A 15,712-nucleotide genomic window follows, 5' to 3' on the forward strand; every position below is an offset into this window, starting at 1 on the left:
AAAATATATATATTTTACGGGGTTATTTTCTTATATCGACAAGCATACCCCTTTTACGGGGTTGTTTTCTCATATTATAAAATTAAACCACTTAAGGGATTGCTTTCTCATACTCACAAATATACCAAAATTACGGGGTTATTTTCTCCGATTGATAAATATCCCCGTATTACGGGGTGTTTTCTCATATTCAAAAATTTAGCCCATCTACGAGGCAGTTTTTTCAGACTCGCAATTATAGTACTTTTACGAGGTTATTTTCTCAAATTTAAAAATATATACGTTTTATGGGGTTATTTTCTTATATTGATAAATATACCACTTTTACAGGGTCATTTTCTCATATTAAACTATTAGCACTATTATGGGGTTGTTTTCTCAAATTCATAAATATACACGTTTTATGGGGTTATTTTCTTATATAGACAAATGTACCCCTTTTACGGGGTTGTTTTCTCATATTATAAAATTAACCTATTTAAGGGTTTGTTTTCTCATGCTCACAAATATACCACGATTGCGAGGTTATTTCCTTAGATTCATAAATATCCCCGTATTACGGGGTTGTTTTCACATATTAAAAAATTTACCCCTTCTGCGAGGCTATTTTCTCATACTCACAATTACACTACTTTTACGGGGTTATTTTCTCATATTCACAAATATATACGTTTGACGGGGTTATTTTCTTACTTTGATAAATATACTACTTTTATGGGGTCATTTTCTTATATTAAATTATTAGCACTATTATGGGGTTGTTTTCTCAAATTCATAAATATACACATTATACGGGGTTATTTTCTTATATCGACAAATATACACCTTTTACGGGGTTGTTTTCTGATATGTATTGTATTACACGTTTATAAGCCCAATTACTTCCATTTTTGTGCATAGTTATCCTGTTTTATGCCAGAATCACCTGTGTTTTGGTTCCTTTTATATTTCAGGTAATCATCGATGGACATTATCAGTAGTCGAGGGAGATACTTGCCAATACGTACCAGAATCCATCAAAATTGAGCAAAGGTTAGCATTTCAAGGATGAGCACAGCTTGGACTCTGGCCGTGCTGAATCATCAACAGTTGATCGTCAAAAATGTCCTTTTGGCACGATTTTTGAGGCAACCACAGCCTCCATCATGGCCCTTGGTGGCTCAGCACTAGCGAGGGCACGATCAGGTAGAAGAGCTATTTTTCGGGACTCGAAGGTCTAGCACGGCCTCGACTTTGCAGCACGGGCTTGACCACGGCCGTGCTAGGACAATTATATAGGCAAAATCGAATTATTTTGGTAGGGTTCAATTTTCAGACTTGAGATCTCACATACACGCACGAGCCACCCTTTTTCAGACTTTGATATTCGACTTTGGGAAACTATTTCGCATATTGAAGGACGAACTCGAGTGGTTTAAGCATCACATTGAAGATCAAGAGTGGATTTGGAGGCATTCAAGAGGCAATTGTGGTTTATTATTCAGATTTAGGGATTTAGGGTTGTTCATCTGATTTGAAGAAGAAGGGTATACACGTTTTCAATTTGCTTTTCTGTATTTGTTCCTTACTTTGTGTTATTTGTTAGCATGAGTAGCTAGAACTGTTGAACCCATTGGGGTTCCCTTGTTTGTTGGATTGCATTTAATGTTTATAAGATTTTGATTATCAATGCTTGTATTCTTCCTACTTTCATTATTAATAAGAAATTGCATTATTCATGAGACGTTGTGAATTATGTTGTTCGGATTGCTTTATGTAATTGAGAAACTCATTTAGTAATTGGAAATTTGAATAGCAAGGACTAGTTAATGATCACTTAGAGATAAGGGTAATTGACGAGCCGAATTAAGAATTAACAACTCTTAATAGCAATGGATTAATCTTAAGGCTAACCTAAAATTAATCCTTAGGAAGATATTCTATTGTTTAGGTTCTTAGGTTTAGGAATTCGATGTTCTCGAGAGGGAAATCAAATTCAATTTAGAATCCACTCACGGGTAATCATAATTGGTAATCAATATAATCTCTACCTTCACTAAAATCTAACTAGCTTAGGTCCCCTTGGGTTTGCTTTCTCCCTTTGATTGTTTCACTAAATCTTTGCAGATTGTTTGACATTTATTTAATCACTTAGCTTGCATATAGTTATAGAATAGTAACTTCATCAATTTTGTTAAGATTAGATAATATAAGATGCTGTAGTAGTTCTAAGATCACCCTTTCCCAAGAATACGACCTTGATACTCGCCATTAGTGCTAGTCTGAATCGATAGGTTCACTACTTTAGATTGTAGCTACATAAACATCCTATCAAGTTTTTGGCGCCGTTGCTGGAGAACTTTTGTATGAACTAGAGTGAATTTGTGTTTGTGCTAATCTAGCCATTTTTATTTTCTATAATTTCCATTCTTTTTATTCTTTATCTTTTTTGTTATTCATTTTTGTGTTCTTTTGTTGATGCCTCTTAATTTCTGGTAGTTTATGACTAGGAGCTCTAATCCTACTCCTGTAGACCCTCTTGCTGAACTGAAGAGATCCCTCCATCTTTTGAGGAAGCGTATGCAAGAAGAAGAGGAAGCGCCAGATAGAGATTGAAGCCCCTGTGAATAGACCAGCAGGGATGGGAGACAATAATGAAGCTGCGAATGAGAACAGGACAATGTACGAGTTTACTAGACCTTCTCTTGAGGGGACATAGACAAGTATATTGCGACATCTGTGGCAGCCAATAACTTTGAGATAAAGCCGAATGTGATACAAATGGTCCAGAATAGTGTACAATGGAGGACTGCCGAGCGAGGACCCAAACGTTCACATAGCCAACTTCTTCGAGATCTGTGACACCTTCAAGATAAATGGAACAACTGATGATAGCATTCGGTTGAGGTTGTTTCCTTTTTCTTTGAGGAACCGAGCAAAAAGATGGTTGCAGTCACTCCCAGCTAACACTATTACGGCATGGAGATCTTTAGCTGAAAAGTTTTTATATAAGTACTTTCCTCCTGCTAAAACTACTAGATTGAGAAATGATATATCTTTTTTTGTGCAGTTTGATGACGAGAGCATGTATGAGGCCTGGGAGAGGTACAAGGACTTGTTCTGATGTTGCCCGCACCACGAACTACCAGTATGGATGCAGGTTCAGACTTTCTACAGCGGTTTGAACCTTGCTACTAGGCAGATGGTAGATGTTGTAGCAGGTGGGGCCCTGAACAGTAAGACACTGGAGCAGGCGCAGAATATGATAGAGGAGATGGACATGAACAACTACCAGTGGCAATCCTCTAAGAGTCGGCCAGTCAAGCAGGGAGTGGTCAACCAGCTAGATTCCACAGCAGCCTTGGCAGCTCAAGTGGAGCTTATGACCAAGAGATTAGACCAGGTTCAGATGCCCGTTCATGCAACCCAGATAAGCTGTAAGTTCTGTAGTGACCCGCGCTACGGTGCAAACTGTAATGCGGGAGGTATGGTTGCTTCACCTTCCACTTCTTCATCCTTTATTGTTTCTGCTGATCTTGAACAGGTAGACTATGTGGGTAATGCACCTAGACAGCAGAACAATCTGTACAGCAATACATACAACCCCGGTTGGTGCAATCATTCTAACTTTAGTTGGAGCAATAACAACGCCTAGGGACCACCCGGTTTCAAAGATTGCATCAGCAACAGCCACAACCGCAAGCTGGTCCACCCCAACTGCCTCCACCTCAAGAGAAGAAGCCCAATCTCGAGGAGTTGGTGATGAAATTTGTGTCCTCTACCGACAATAGATTTCAGCAGACGAATATCACACTTAGGAATCAGCAGGCCTCCATTCAGAATTTGGAGAACCAGATAGGCTAGATTTCTAAGATGTTGGCTGAGAGACAACCAGGGACACTACCCAGCACTATAGAGTCTAACCCGAGGGAGAACTACAAGGCTATCACCTTGCGATCCGGTAGGCAGTTATCTAGTTCCTTACTTGTAGCTAATAATGATGATGTTGTTGTGCAGGATGAGCCTGCTAGGAAGTAACAGAGCCTGAGGAGATAGAGCCTATGAGAGCTGAGGATAAGAAGAAAAGTCCAATGAGAGTACCGACCACTATCCATATCCTCGCTGATGAGGCGGTGAAAAGGTTGAAGCGTGATTCGGTAAGTTTCTAGACCTTTTTAAACAACTACGCATTAACCTTCCTTTTGTTGAGGCTATTTTGCAGATGCCAAAGTACGCGAGATTTTTGAAGGAGATATTGAGCAAAAAGAGGAGATTGGAGGATTTGGGATTGGTGACCCTAAATGAGGAGTGCTAAGCCATTCTGCAAAACAAGCTGCCTGTTAAGAGGCGTGATCCAGGGAGTTTCACTGTACCTATGCCATTGGTGAATTACTTATTAGTGGTACTTTAGCTGACTTAGGAGCTAGTATTAATTTGATGCACACTAGCTTGTTTGATAGACTTGGTTTAGTGAGCCTAAACCCACTAGGATGAGCATTCAGTTAGCCGATAGGACTATTAAGATTTCTAGGAGTATAGTTGAAGATGTACTTGTTAAAGTAGACAAGGTTTATATTTCCTATAGATTTCATTGTCATGGATATGGAGGGTGAGAGTATTGTGCCACTGATCTTAGGTAGACCTTTTCTTGCTACATCTAAGGCTGTTATAAATGTTTGTAATGGGAAGCTCCAACTTAGGGTAGATGACGAGACTATCACCTTTGACTTAGCAACTTCCATGAGACATTCTCTAGACCATGATGATACTGTATTTTCTATGGATGTCTTAGATGATGTTGTTGAGTCTCATATGCAAGAAATTTTGCTTGATGACCCTTTGCAGGTTGTATTGCAAGAAGATGAAAAGGAGTTGTCCAACAAGCAAGTGTTGCAACAACTCGCTTGTTTGCTGGCTAGTGAGCCCAGCTGTTCTACTGACCCGTTAATTTCTCTTGACAGATCAGACCTGCAGAAGGTGAAACCTTCAATTGAGGACCCTCCAGTCCTAGAGTTGAAGGAACTACCCAAGCACCTGAGCTATGCCTACTTGGATGAGGCAAAGAGGCTGCCAGTTATTGTTGCAGCAGACTTGACTCCCGAGGAGAGGGAAATGGCGCTATCGTCTCTCAGGAAGTACCCTATGGCCTTCGCATATAAGATTGCAGACATCCCTGGGATCAACCCTAGTTTTTACTCGCACAAGATCCTGATGGAGGATAGTTTTAGGCCAGTGGCACAGCCACAAAGACGACTTAGCCCGAACATGAAGGAGGTGGTGAAAAGGAGGTAATTAAACTTCTTGAGCGTCTATCAGGCCATATGTTTTACTATTTTCTTAATGGTCTTTCAGGTTATTTCCAGATACCAATCGCACCTGAGGACCAGGAGAAGACAACATTTACTTGCCCCTATGGGACGTTCGCATACCGAAGGATGCCATTTGGTTTATGCAATGCATCTGCCACTTTTCAGAGATGTATGATGGCAATCTTCCAATATATGATTGAGGAGTCTATGAAGGTTTTCATGGACGACTTCTCAGTGTTCGTTAACTCTTTCTACTACTTGTCTAATTTAGAGCGCATGCTTGCACGATGTGTTGAGGCAAAGTTAGTTCTTAATTGGAAAAAATGTCATTTTATGGTGAGAGAGGATATTGTGTTGGGGCACAAGATTTCATATACGGGGATGGAGGTAGATAGAGCTAAGGTAGAGACCATATCAAAATTGCCACCCCCTAGTTTTATTAAGGCTGTTAAGAGCTTCCTCGGGCATGCTGGCTTTTATAGGAGATGCATTAAGGATTTTTCTAAAATAGCTAGACCTCTTACTAAATTGCTTGTTAAGGATGTACCTTTTGTGTTTGATTCGGATTGCTTACAGGCTTTTGACTTATTAAAAAAGTTACTAACCACAGCTCCTATCATGGTTTCACCTGATTGGGGGCTGCCCTTTGAACTCATGTGCGATGCTAGTGACTATACAATTGGAGATGTTCTTGGACAGCAGGTTGAGAAGAAGTTTGAACCTATCTATTATGCTAGCAAGATGTTGATAGATGCCTAGGAGCACTATACCACCACTAAGAAGGAGCTGTTAGCTATAGTTTATGCCTTCGACAAGTTCCGTTCATACCTCGTGCTATCGAATACCATCGTCTATACAGATAATTCGGCATTGAGGTATTGAAAGATATACCCCTTTTTTGGGGTTGTTTTCTCATGGTGAAAGATATACCCGTCTTACGGGGTTGTTTGCTAATATTGATATATATAACCCTCTTACAGGGTTCTTTTCTCATATTGACAAATATACCCCTCGTACGGGGTTATTTTCTCATATTGACAAATATACCACTTTTTTGGGGTTGTTTTCTAATATTATAAATATAACCCTCTTACGGGGTTGTTTTCTCATATTTACAAATATACCACGTCAATGTGAGAAAACAACCCCGTAAGAGTGGTATGTTTATCAATATTAGAAAATAACCCTGTAAGAGGGGTATATTTGTTAATATGACAAGAACACCATAAGAGAGTTATATTTATCAATATTAGAAAACAACCCTGTAAGAGGGGTATTTTTGTCAATTTTAGAAAACAACCCCGTAAGAGGGGTATATCTTTCAAAATGAGAAAACAACCCCAAAAATGTGGTATATTTGTCAATATGAGAAAACATCCCTGTTAGAGGGGTATATTTGTCAATATGAGAAAACAACCCCGTAAGAGGGGTATATTTGTCAAAAGTAGAAAACAACCCCGTAAGAGGGTTATATCTTTAAAAATGAGAAAACAACCCCAAAAAAGTGTTCTATTTGTCAATAGGAGAAAACAACCCCATAAGCGGGTATATTTGTCAATATTAGAAAACAACCCTGCAAGTGGGTATATCTTTCAACATGTGAAAACAATCCCAAAAAAGTGGTATATATGTCAACATGAGAAAACAACCCCGTAAGAGGGGTATATTTGTTACTATCAGAAAACAACCTCGTAAGAGGGGTATATTTGTCAATATTAGAAAATAACCCCGTAAGAGAGATATATCTTTGAACATGAGAAAACAACCCCAAAAAAGTGATATATTTATCAATATGAGAAAACAATCCCGTAAGAGTGGTACATTTGTCGATATTAGAAAACAACCCCGTAAGAGGGGTATACCTTTCCACATGAGAAAACAAACACAAAAAAGTGGTATATTTGTCTATATGAGAAAACAACCCCGTACGAGGGGTATATTTGTCAATATGAGAAAAGAACCCGGTAAGAGGGTTATATATATCAATATTAGCAAACAACCCCGTAAGAGGGGTATATCTTTCACCGTGAGAAAACAGCCCTAAAAAAGGGGTATATCTTTCAAATTAAGAAAACAACCCAAAAAGGTGATATATTTGTAAATATGAGAAAACAACCCCGTAAGAGTGTTATATTTTATAATATTAGAAAACAAACCCGTAAGAAGAGTGTATTTGTCAATATGAGAAAACAACCCCAAAAAAGTGGTATATTTGTCAATTTTACAAGACAACCCCGTAACAGGGGTATATTTGTCAATATGAGAAAATAATCTCGTAAGAGGGGTATATTTGTCAATATTAGAGAACAACCCCGTAAGTGGGGTATATTTTTCAAAATGAGAAAACAAACACAAAAAAGTGGTATATTTGTCTATATGAGAAAACAACCCCGTACGAGGGGTATATTTGTCAATATGAGAAAAGAACCCGGTAAGAGGGTTATATATATCAATATTAGCAAACAACCCCGTAAGAGGGGTATATCTTTCACCGTGAGAAAACAGCCCTAAAAAAGGGGTATATCTTTCAAATTAAGAAAACAACCCAAAAAGGTGATATATTTGTAAATATGAGAAAACAACCCCGTAAGAGTGTTATATTTTATAATATTAGAAAACAACCCCGTAAGAAGAGTGTATTTGTCAATATGAGAAAATATCCCCAAAAAAGTGTTATATCTTTCAACATGAGAAAACAACCCCGTAAGAGGGGTATATTTGTCAATATGAGAAGACAACCCCGTAAGAAGGTTATATTCGTCAATATGAGAAAAGACCCTGTAAGAAGGGTATATTTGTCAATATTAGAAAATAACCCCGTAAGAGCGGTATATTTGTCAATATTAGAAAACAACCCCGTAAGAAGAGTGTATTTGTCAATATGAGAAAACAACCCCAAAAAAGTGGTATATTTGTCAATATCAGAAAATAACCCCGTAAGAGGGATATATCTTTCAACATGAGAAAACAACCCCAAAAAAGTGGTATATTTATCAATATGAGAAAACAACCCCAAAAGAGGAGTATATTTATCAATACGAGAAAATAACCCCGTAAGAGGAGTATATTTGTCAATATTAGAAAATAACCCTGTAAGAGGGGTATATCTTTAAACATGAGAAAACAACCCCAAAAAAGTGGTATATTTGTTAATATTTGAAAATAACCCCGTACGAAGGGTATATTTGTTAATATGAGAAAACAATCCCGTAAGAGGGTTATATTTATCAATATTAGTAAACAACCCCGTAAGAGGGGTGTATCTTTCAAAATGACAAAACAACCCAAAAAAAGTTGTATATTTGTCAATTGGAGAAAACAGCTCCATAAGAGGGGTATATTTGTGAATATCGGAAAACAACCCCGTAAGAGGGGTATATCTTTCAAAATGAGAAAACATCCCCAAAAAAGTGTTATATCTTTCAACATGAGAAAACAACCCCGTAAGAGGGGTATATTTGTCAATATTAGAAAACAATCCCTTAAGAGGGGTATATCTTTCAAAATGAGAAAACAACCCCAAAAAAGTAGTAAATTTGTCAATAGGAGAAAACAACCCCATAAAAGGGTTATATTTATTAATATGAGAAAACAACTCCTTAAGACGAGTATATTTGTCAATATTAGAAAACAACCCCGTAAGAGGGGTATATCTTTCAAAATGAGAAAAGAACCCCAAAAAAGTGATATATTTGTCAATATGAGAAAACAACCCCGTAGGAGGGGTATAATTATCAATATTAGAAAACAACCCTGCAACAGGGGTATATCTTTCAAAATGAGAAAACAACCCCAGAAAAGTGGTATATTTGTCAATGTGAGAATATAACCCCGTAAGACGGGTGTATTTGTTAAAATTAGAAAACAACCCCGTAAGAGGGGTGTATTTGTCAATACTAGAAAACAACTAGTAAGAAGAGTGTATTTGTCAATATGAGAAAACAACCCTAAAAAAGTGGTATATTTGTCAATAGGAGAAAACAATCCCGTAAGAGGGGTATATTGTTCAATATGAGAAAACAAACCCGTAAGAGGGGTATATTTGTGAATATTAGAAAACAACCCCGTAAGAGGGGTATATCTTTCAAAATGAGAAAACAACCCTAGAAAAGTGGTATATTTGTCAATATGAGAAAACAACCCCGTACGAGGGGTATCTTGTCAATATGAGAAAAGAACCCTGTAAGAGGGTTATATTTATCAATATGAGAAAACAACCCCGTAAGAGGGGTATATCTTTCACCATGAGAACGCAACCCAAAAAAGGTGTATATCTTTCAAAATTAGAAAACAACCCCAAAGAAATGGTATATTTGTCAATGTGAGAAAACAACCCCGTAAGAGTGGTATATTTGGCAATATTAGAAAACAACCCCGTAAGAGGGGTAAATCTTTCAAAATGAGAAAACAACCCCAAAAAAGTGGAAAATTTATCAATATGAGAAAACAACCCCGTTAGAGGGTATATTTGTCAATATGAGAAAACAACCCCGTAAGAGGGGTATATTTGTCAAAATTAGAAAACAACCCCGTAAGAGGGATATATCTTTCAAAATGAGAAAACAACCCCAAAAAAGTGGCATATTTGTCAATAGGAGAAAACAACCCCAAAAGCGGATATATTTGTCAATATTAAAAAAACAACCCTGTAAGAGGGGCATATCTTTCAGAATGAGAAAACAACCCTAAAAAAGTGGTATATCTTTTAACTTGAGAAAACAACCCCGTAAGAGGGGTATATTTGTTAGTATGAGAAAACAACCCCATAAGAGGGGTATATTTGTCAATATTAGAAAATAACCCCGTAAGAGGGATATATCTTTGAACAAGAGAAAACTACCCAAAAAAGTGATATATTTATCAATATGAGTAAACATCCCCGTAAGAGGGGTATATTTGTCGATATTAGAAAACAACCCCGTTAGAGGGGTATACCTTTCAACATGAGAAAATAACCCCAAAAAATTGGTATATTTGTCAATATGAGAAAACAACCCCGTATGAGGGGTATATTTGTCAATATGAGAAAAGAACCCCGTAAGAGGGTTATATATATCAATATTAGAAAACAACCCCATAAGAGGGGTACATCTTTCACCATTACAAAACAACCCCGAAAAAGGGGTATATCTTTCAAATTAAGAAAACAACCCAAAAAAAGTGGTATGTTTGTAAATGTGAGAAAACAACCCCATAAGAAGGGTATATTTATCAAAATTAGAAAACAACCCTATAAGAGGGTTATATTTTACATAAAAGAAAATAATCCCGTAAGAAGAGTGTATTTGTCAATATGAGAAAACAACCCCAAAAAAGTGGTTTATTTGTCAATATTAGAAGACAACCCCATAAGAGGGGTATATTTGTCAATATGAGAAAATAACCCCGTAAGAGGGGTATATTTGTCAATATTAGAGAAGAACCCCGTAAGAAGGTTATATTCGTCAATATGAGAAAACAACCCTATAAGAAGGGTATATTTGTCAATATTAGAAAACAACCCCGTAAGAGGGGTATATTTATCAATATTAGAAAATAATCCCGTAAGAATAGTGTATTTGTCAATATGAGAAAACAACCCCAAAAAAGTGCTATATTTGTCAATATGAGAAAATAACCCCGTAAGAGGGGTATATTTGTGAATATGAGAAAACAACCCCAAAAAGGTGGTATATTTATCAATATGAGAAAATAACCCCATAAGAGGGGTATATTTGTTAATTTGAGAAAACAACCCTGTAAGAAGGATATATCTTTCAACATAAGAAAACAACCCCAAAAAAAGGACATATTTGTCAATAGGAGAAAACAACCCCATAAGCGGGCATATTTGTCAATATTAAAAAAACAACCCCGTAAGAGGGGTATATCTTTCATAATTAGAAAACAACCCTAAAAAGTGGTATATCTTTTAAAATGAGAAAACAATCCCGTAAGAGGGGTAAATTTGTCAATATCAAAAAATAACCCCGTAAGTGGGGTATATTTGTCAATATTAGAGAACAACCCCGTAAGAGGGGTATATTTTTCAAAATGAGAAAACATCTCCAAAAAAGTGTTATATCTTTCAACTTGAGAAAATAACCCCATAAGAGGGGTATATTTGTCAATATGAGAAAACAACCCCGTAAGAAGGTTATATTTGTCAATTTGAGAAAACAACCATGTAAGAAGGGTATATTTGTCAATATTAGAAAACAACCCCGTAAGAGGAGTATATTTGTCAATATTAGAAAACAACCCCGTAAGAAGAGTGTATTCGTCAATATGAGAAAATAACCCCAAAAAAGTGGTATATTTGTCAATTTGAGAAAATAACCCCGTAAGAGGGGTATATTTGTCAATATCAGAACACAACCCCAAAAAGGTGGTATATTTGTCAATATGAGAAAATAACGCCGTAAGAGGGGTGTATTTATTAATATGAGAAAACAACCCCGTAAGAGGAGTATATTTGACAATATCAGAAAACAACCCCGTAAGAGGGATATATCTTTCAACATGAGAAAACAACCCTAAAAAAGTGGTATATTTATCAATATAAGAAAACAACCCCGTAAGAGGGGTATATTTGTCAATATTAGAATACAACCCTGTAAGTGGGGTATATCTTTCAACATGAGAAAAGAATCCCAAAAAAGTGGTATATTTGTCAATATGTGAAAACAACCCCGTACGAAGTGTATATTTGTCAATATGAAAAAACAATCCCGTAAGAAGCTTATATTTATCAATATTAGAAAATAACCCCGTAAGAGCGGTCTATCTTTCAAAATGGGCAAACAACCCAAAAAAAGTGGTATATTTGTCAATAGGAGAAAACAGCCCCATAAGAGGGGTATATTTGTCAATATTGGATAATAACCCCGTAAGAGGGGTATATCTTTCAAAATGAGAAAACATCCCCAGAAAAGTGTTATATCTTTCAACACGAACAAACAACCCCGTAAGAGGGGTAGATTTGTCAATATGAGAAAATAACCCCGTAAGAGGGGTATATTTTTCAATGTTAGAAAACAACCTCGTAAGAGGGGTATATTTGTCAATATTAGAAAACAACCCCTTAAGAGGGGTATATCTTTCAACATGACAAAACATCCCAAAAAAGTGGTATATTTTTCAATATTAGAAGACAAACCCGTAAGAGGGGTATATCTTTCAACATGAGAGTACAACCCAAAAAAAGTGGTATATTTGTCAATATGAGAAAACGACCCCGTACGAGGGATATATTTGTCAATTTTTGAAAATAATCCCATAAAAGGGGTATATCTTTCAAACTAAGAAAACAACCCAAAAAAGTGGTATATTTGTCAATGTGAGGGGTATATTTGTCAATATTAGAGAACAACCCCGTAAGAGGGGTATATTTTTCAAAATGAGAAAACAACCCCAAAAAAGTGGAATATTTATCAATATGAGAAAATAACCCCTTAAAAGGATATATTTGTTAATATGAGAAAACATCCCCGGAAGAGGGGTATATTTGTAAATATTAGAAAATAACCCCGTAATAGGGGTTATATCTTTCAAAATGAGAAAATAACCACAAAAAGTGGTATATTGGTCAATATGAGAAAACAAACCGGTAAGACAGGTCTATTTGTCAATATTAGAAAACATTCTCATAAGAGGGATATATCTTTCAACATGAGTAAACAACCCGAGAAAAGTGGTATATTTCATCAATATTAGAAAACAACACCGCAAGAGGGATATATCTTTAAACGTTAGAGAACAACCACAAAAGAGTGGTATATTTTTCAATATCATAAAATAACCCCATAAAAGGGGTATATTTATAAATATTAAAAAATAACCCCGTAACAGGGGTATACCTTTCAAAATGAGAAAACAACCCCTAAAAAGTATTATATATGTCAATATGAGAAAACAACCCCGTAAGAGGGGTATATTTGCCAATTTTAGAAAATAACCCCGTAAGAGGGGTATATTCGTCAATATTAGAAAACTACCCCGTAAGAGGGGTATATCTTTAACCATGAGAAAATAACCCTGGAAGAAGAGTGTATTTGTCAAAATGATAAAACAACCCCAAAAAAGTGGTATATTTGTCAATATGAGAAAACAACCCCGTAAGAGGGTTACATTATCAATATTAGAAAACAACCCCGTAAGAGGGGTATATCTGACTACATGAGAAAACAATCCCAAAAAAGTGGTATATTTTTTAATAAGAGAAAACAACCCCGTAAGAGGGTATATTTGTCAATATTAGAAAACAATCCCGTAAGAGGGATATATTTGTCAATATTAGAAAATAACCCCGTAAGAGGGGTATATTTATAAATATCAGAAAATAACCCCGTGAGAGGGATATATTTGTCAATATTAGAAAACAACCCTGTAAGAGGGGTATATTTGTCAATATCAGTAAACAACCCCATAAGAGGGCTATATCTTTCAAAATGAGAAAACAACCCTAAAAGAATGGTATATCTTTTAATATGAGAAAATAACCCCGTAAGAGAGGTATATTTGTTAGTATGATAAAACAACCCCGTAAAAGTGGTATATTTGTCAATATTAGAAAACAACCCCATAAGAGGGATATATCTTTGAACATGAGAAAACAACCCCAAAAAAGTGATATCTTTATCAAAATGAGAAAATAACCCCGTAAGAGGGGTATATTTGTCAATATTAGAAAACAACACCGTAAGAGAGGTATACTTGTCAACATTAGAAAACTACCCCGTAAGAGGGCTATATTTATAAATATTAGAAAACAACCCCGTAAGAGGGGTATATCTTTCGACATGAGAAAACAACTACAAAAAACTGCTATCTTTGTCAACATGAGAAAACAGCCCCAAAAAACTGTTATCTTTGTCAATATGAAAAACAACCCCATAAGAGGGTTATCTTTGTCAATATGAAAAACAACCCCATAAGAGGGTTATATTTGTCAATATTAGAAAACAACCCCGTAAGAGGGGTATATCTTTCAAAATGAGAAAACAACCCAAAAAACTGGTATATCTTTCAACATGAGAAAACAACCCCGTAAGAGGGGTATATTTGTCAATATAAGAAAATAACCCCGAAGGGGCTTATATTTGTCAATATGAGAAAATATCCCCGTAAAAGGGGCACATTTGTCAACATTAGAAAACAACTTCGTAAGAGGGGTAAATCTTTCAAAATGAGAAAATAATCCCGTAAGAGGGGTATATTTGTAAATATTTGTAAACAACCTCGTAAGAGGGGTATATCTTTTAACATGAGAAAACAACTCCGAAAAAGTGCTATCTTTGTCAATATGGAGAAACAACCCCGTAAGATAGTTATGTTTGTCAATATTTGAAAACAACCCCGGAAGAAGGGTATATCTTTCAAAGTGAGAAAACAACCCTAAAAAAGTGGTATATCTTTCAACATGTGAAAACAACCCCGTATGAGGGGTATATTTGTCAATATGAGAAAACAACACCGTAAGGGGGTTATATTTGTCAATATGAGAAAACAACCCCGTAAGAGGGGTATATTTGCCAACAGTAGAAAACAACCCCGTAAGAGGGGTATATTTGTCAATATTAGAAAACAACCCCGTAAGAGGGGTATATCTTTCAACATGAGAAAACAACCCCAAAAAAGGGGTATATTCGTCAACATGATAAAATAACCCCGTTAGAGGGGTATATTTGTCAGTATTAGAAAACAATCCCATAAGAGGGATATATCTTTCAACATGAGAAAACAACCTCAAAAAAATAGTATATTTTTTAATAAGAGAAAACAACCCCGTAAGTGGGGTACATTTATGCATATGAGAACACAACCCAGTGAGAAGGGTATATTTTTCAATATTAGAAAACAACCTTGTAAGAGGGATACATCTTTCAACATGTGAAAACAACCCCGTAAGAGGGGTATATTTGTCAATATTAGAAAAGAATCCTGTAAGAGGGTTATATTTGTCAATATGTGAAAACAACCCCGTAAAGGTATTATATTTGTGAATATAAGAAAAGAACCCCGGAAGAGGGGCATATTTGTTAATATTAGAAAATAACCCCGTAAGAGGGATATATCTTTCAACATGAGAAAACAACCTCAAAAAAGTGGTATATTTTTTAATAAAAGAAAACAACCCCGTAAGAGGGTTACATTTGTCAGTATCAGAAAATAACCCCGTAAAAGTGGTAAATCTTTCAAAATGAGAAAACAACCCCAAAAAGTGGTATATTTGTCAATATGAGAAAACAACCTCGTAAGAGGGGTATATTTGTCAATATCAGAAAACAGCCACGTATAAGAGGTTTATCTTTCAACATGAGAAAACAAGCCCAAAAATGTGGTATATTTGTCAATATGAGAAAACAACGTCGTAAGAGGGTATATTTGTCAATATTAGAAAACAACGTCGTAAGAGGGGTATATTTGTAAATATTAGAAAACAA

The 15,712-nt window shown here is 36.0% G+C and overlaps 1 non-coding gene across 1 annotated transcript; it reads right to left on the minus strand.

The window, feature by feature from the left end:
* Positions 1 to 3,016: 3,016 nt before the first annotated feature.
* Positions 3,017 to 3,123, minus strand: LOC112535725. Its single transcript, XR_003079807.1, has one exon. It is a non-coding gene; the product is annotated as a small nucleolar RNA R71 (small nucleolar RNA).
* Positions 3,124 to 15,712: the final 12,589 nt, after the last annotated feature.

This window comes from Ricinus communis, chromosome 2 (genome assembly GCF_019578655.1).
Source record: "Ricinus communis isolate WT05 ecotype wild-type chromosome 2, ASM1957865v1, whole genome shotgun sequence".
NCBI classification, from domain to species: domain Eukaryota; kingdom Viridiplantae; phylum Streptophyta; class Magnoliopsida; order Malpighiales; family Euphorbiaceae; genus Ricinus; species Ricinus communis.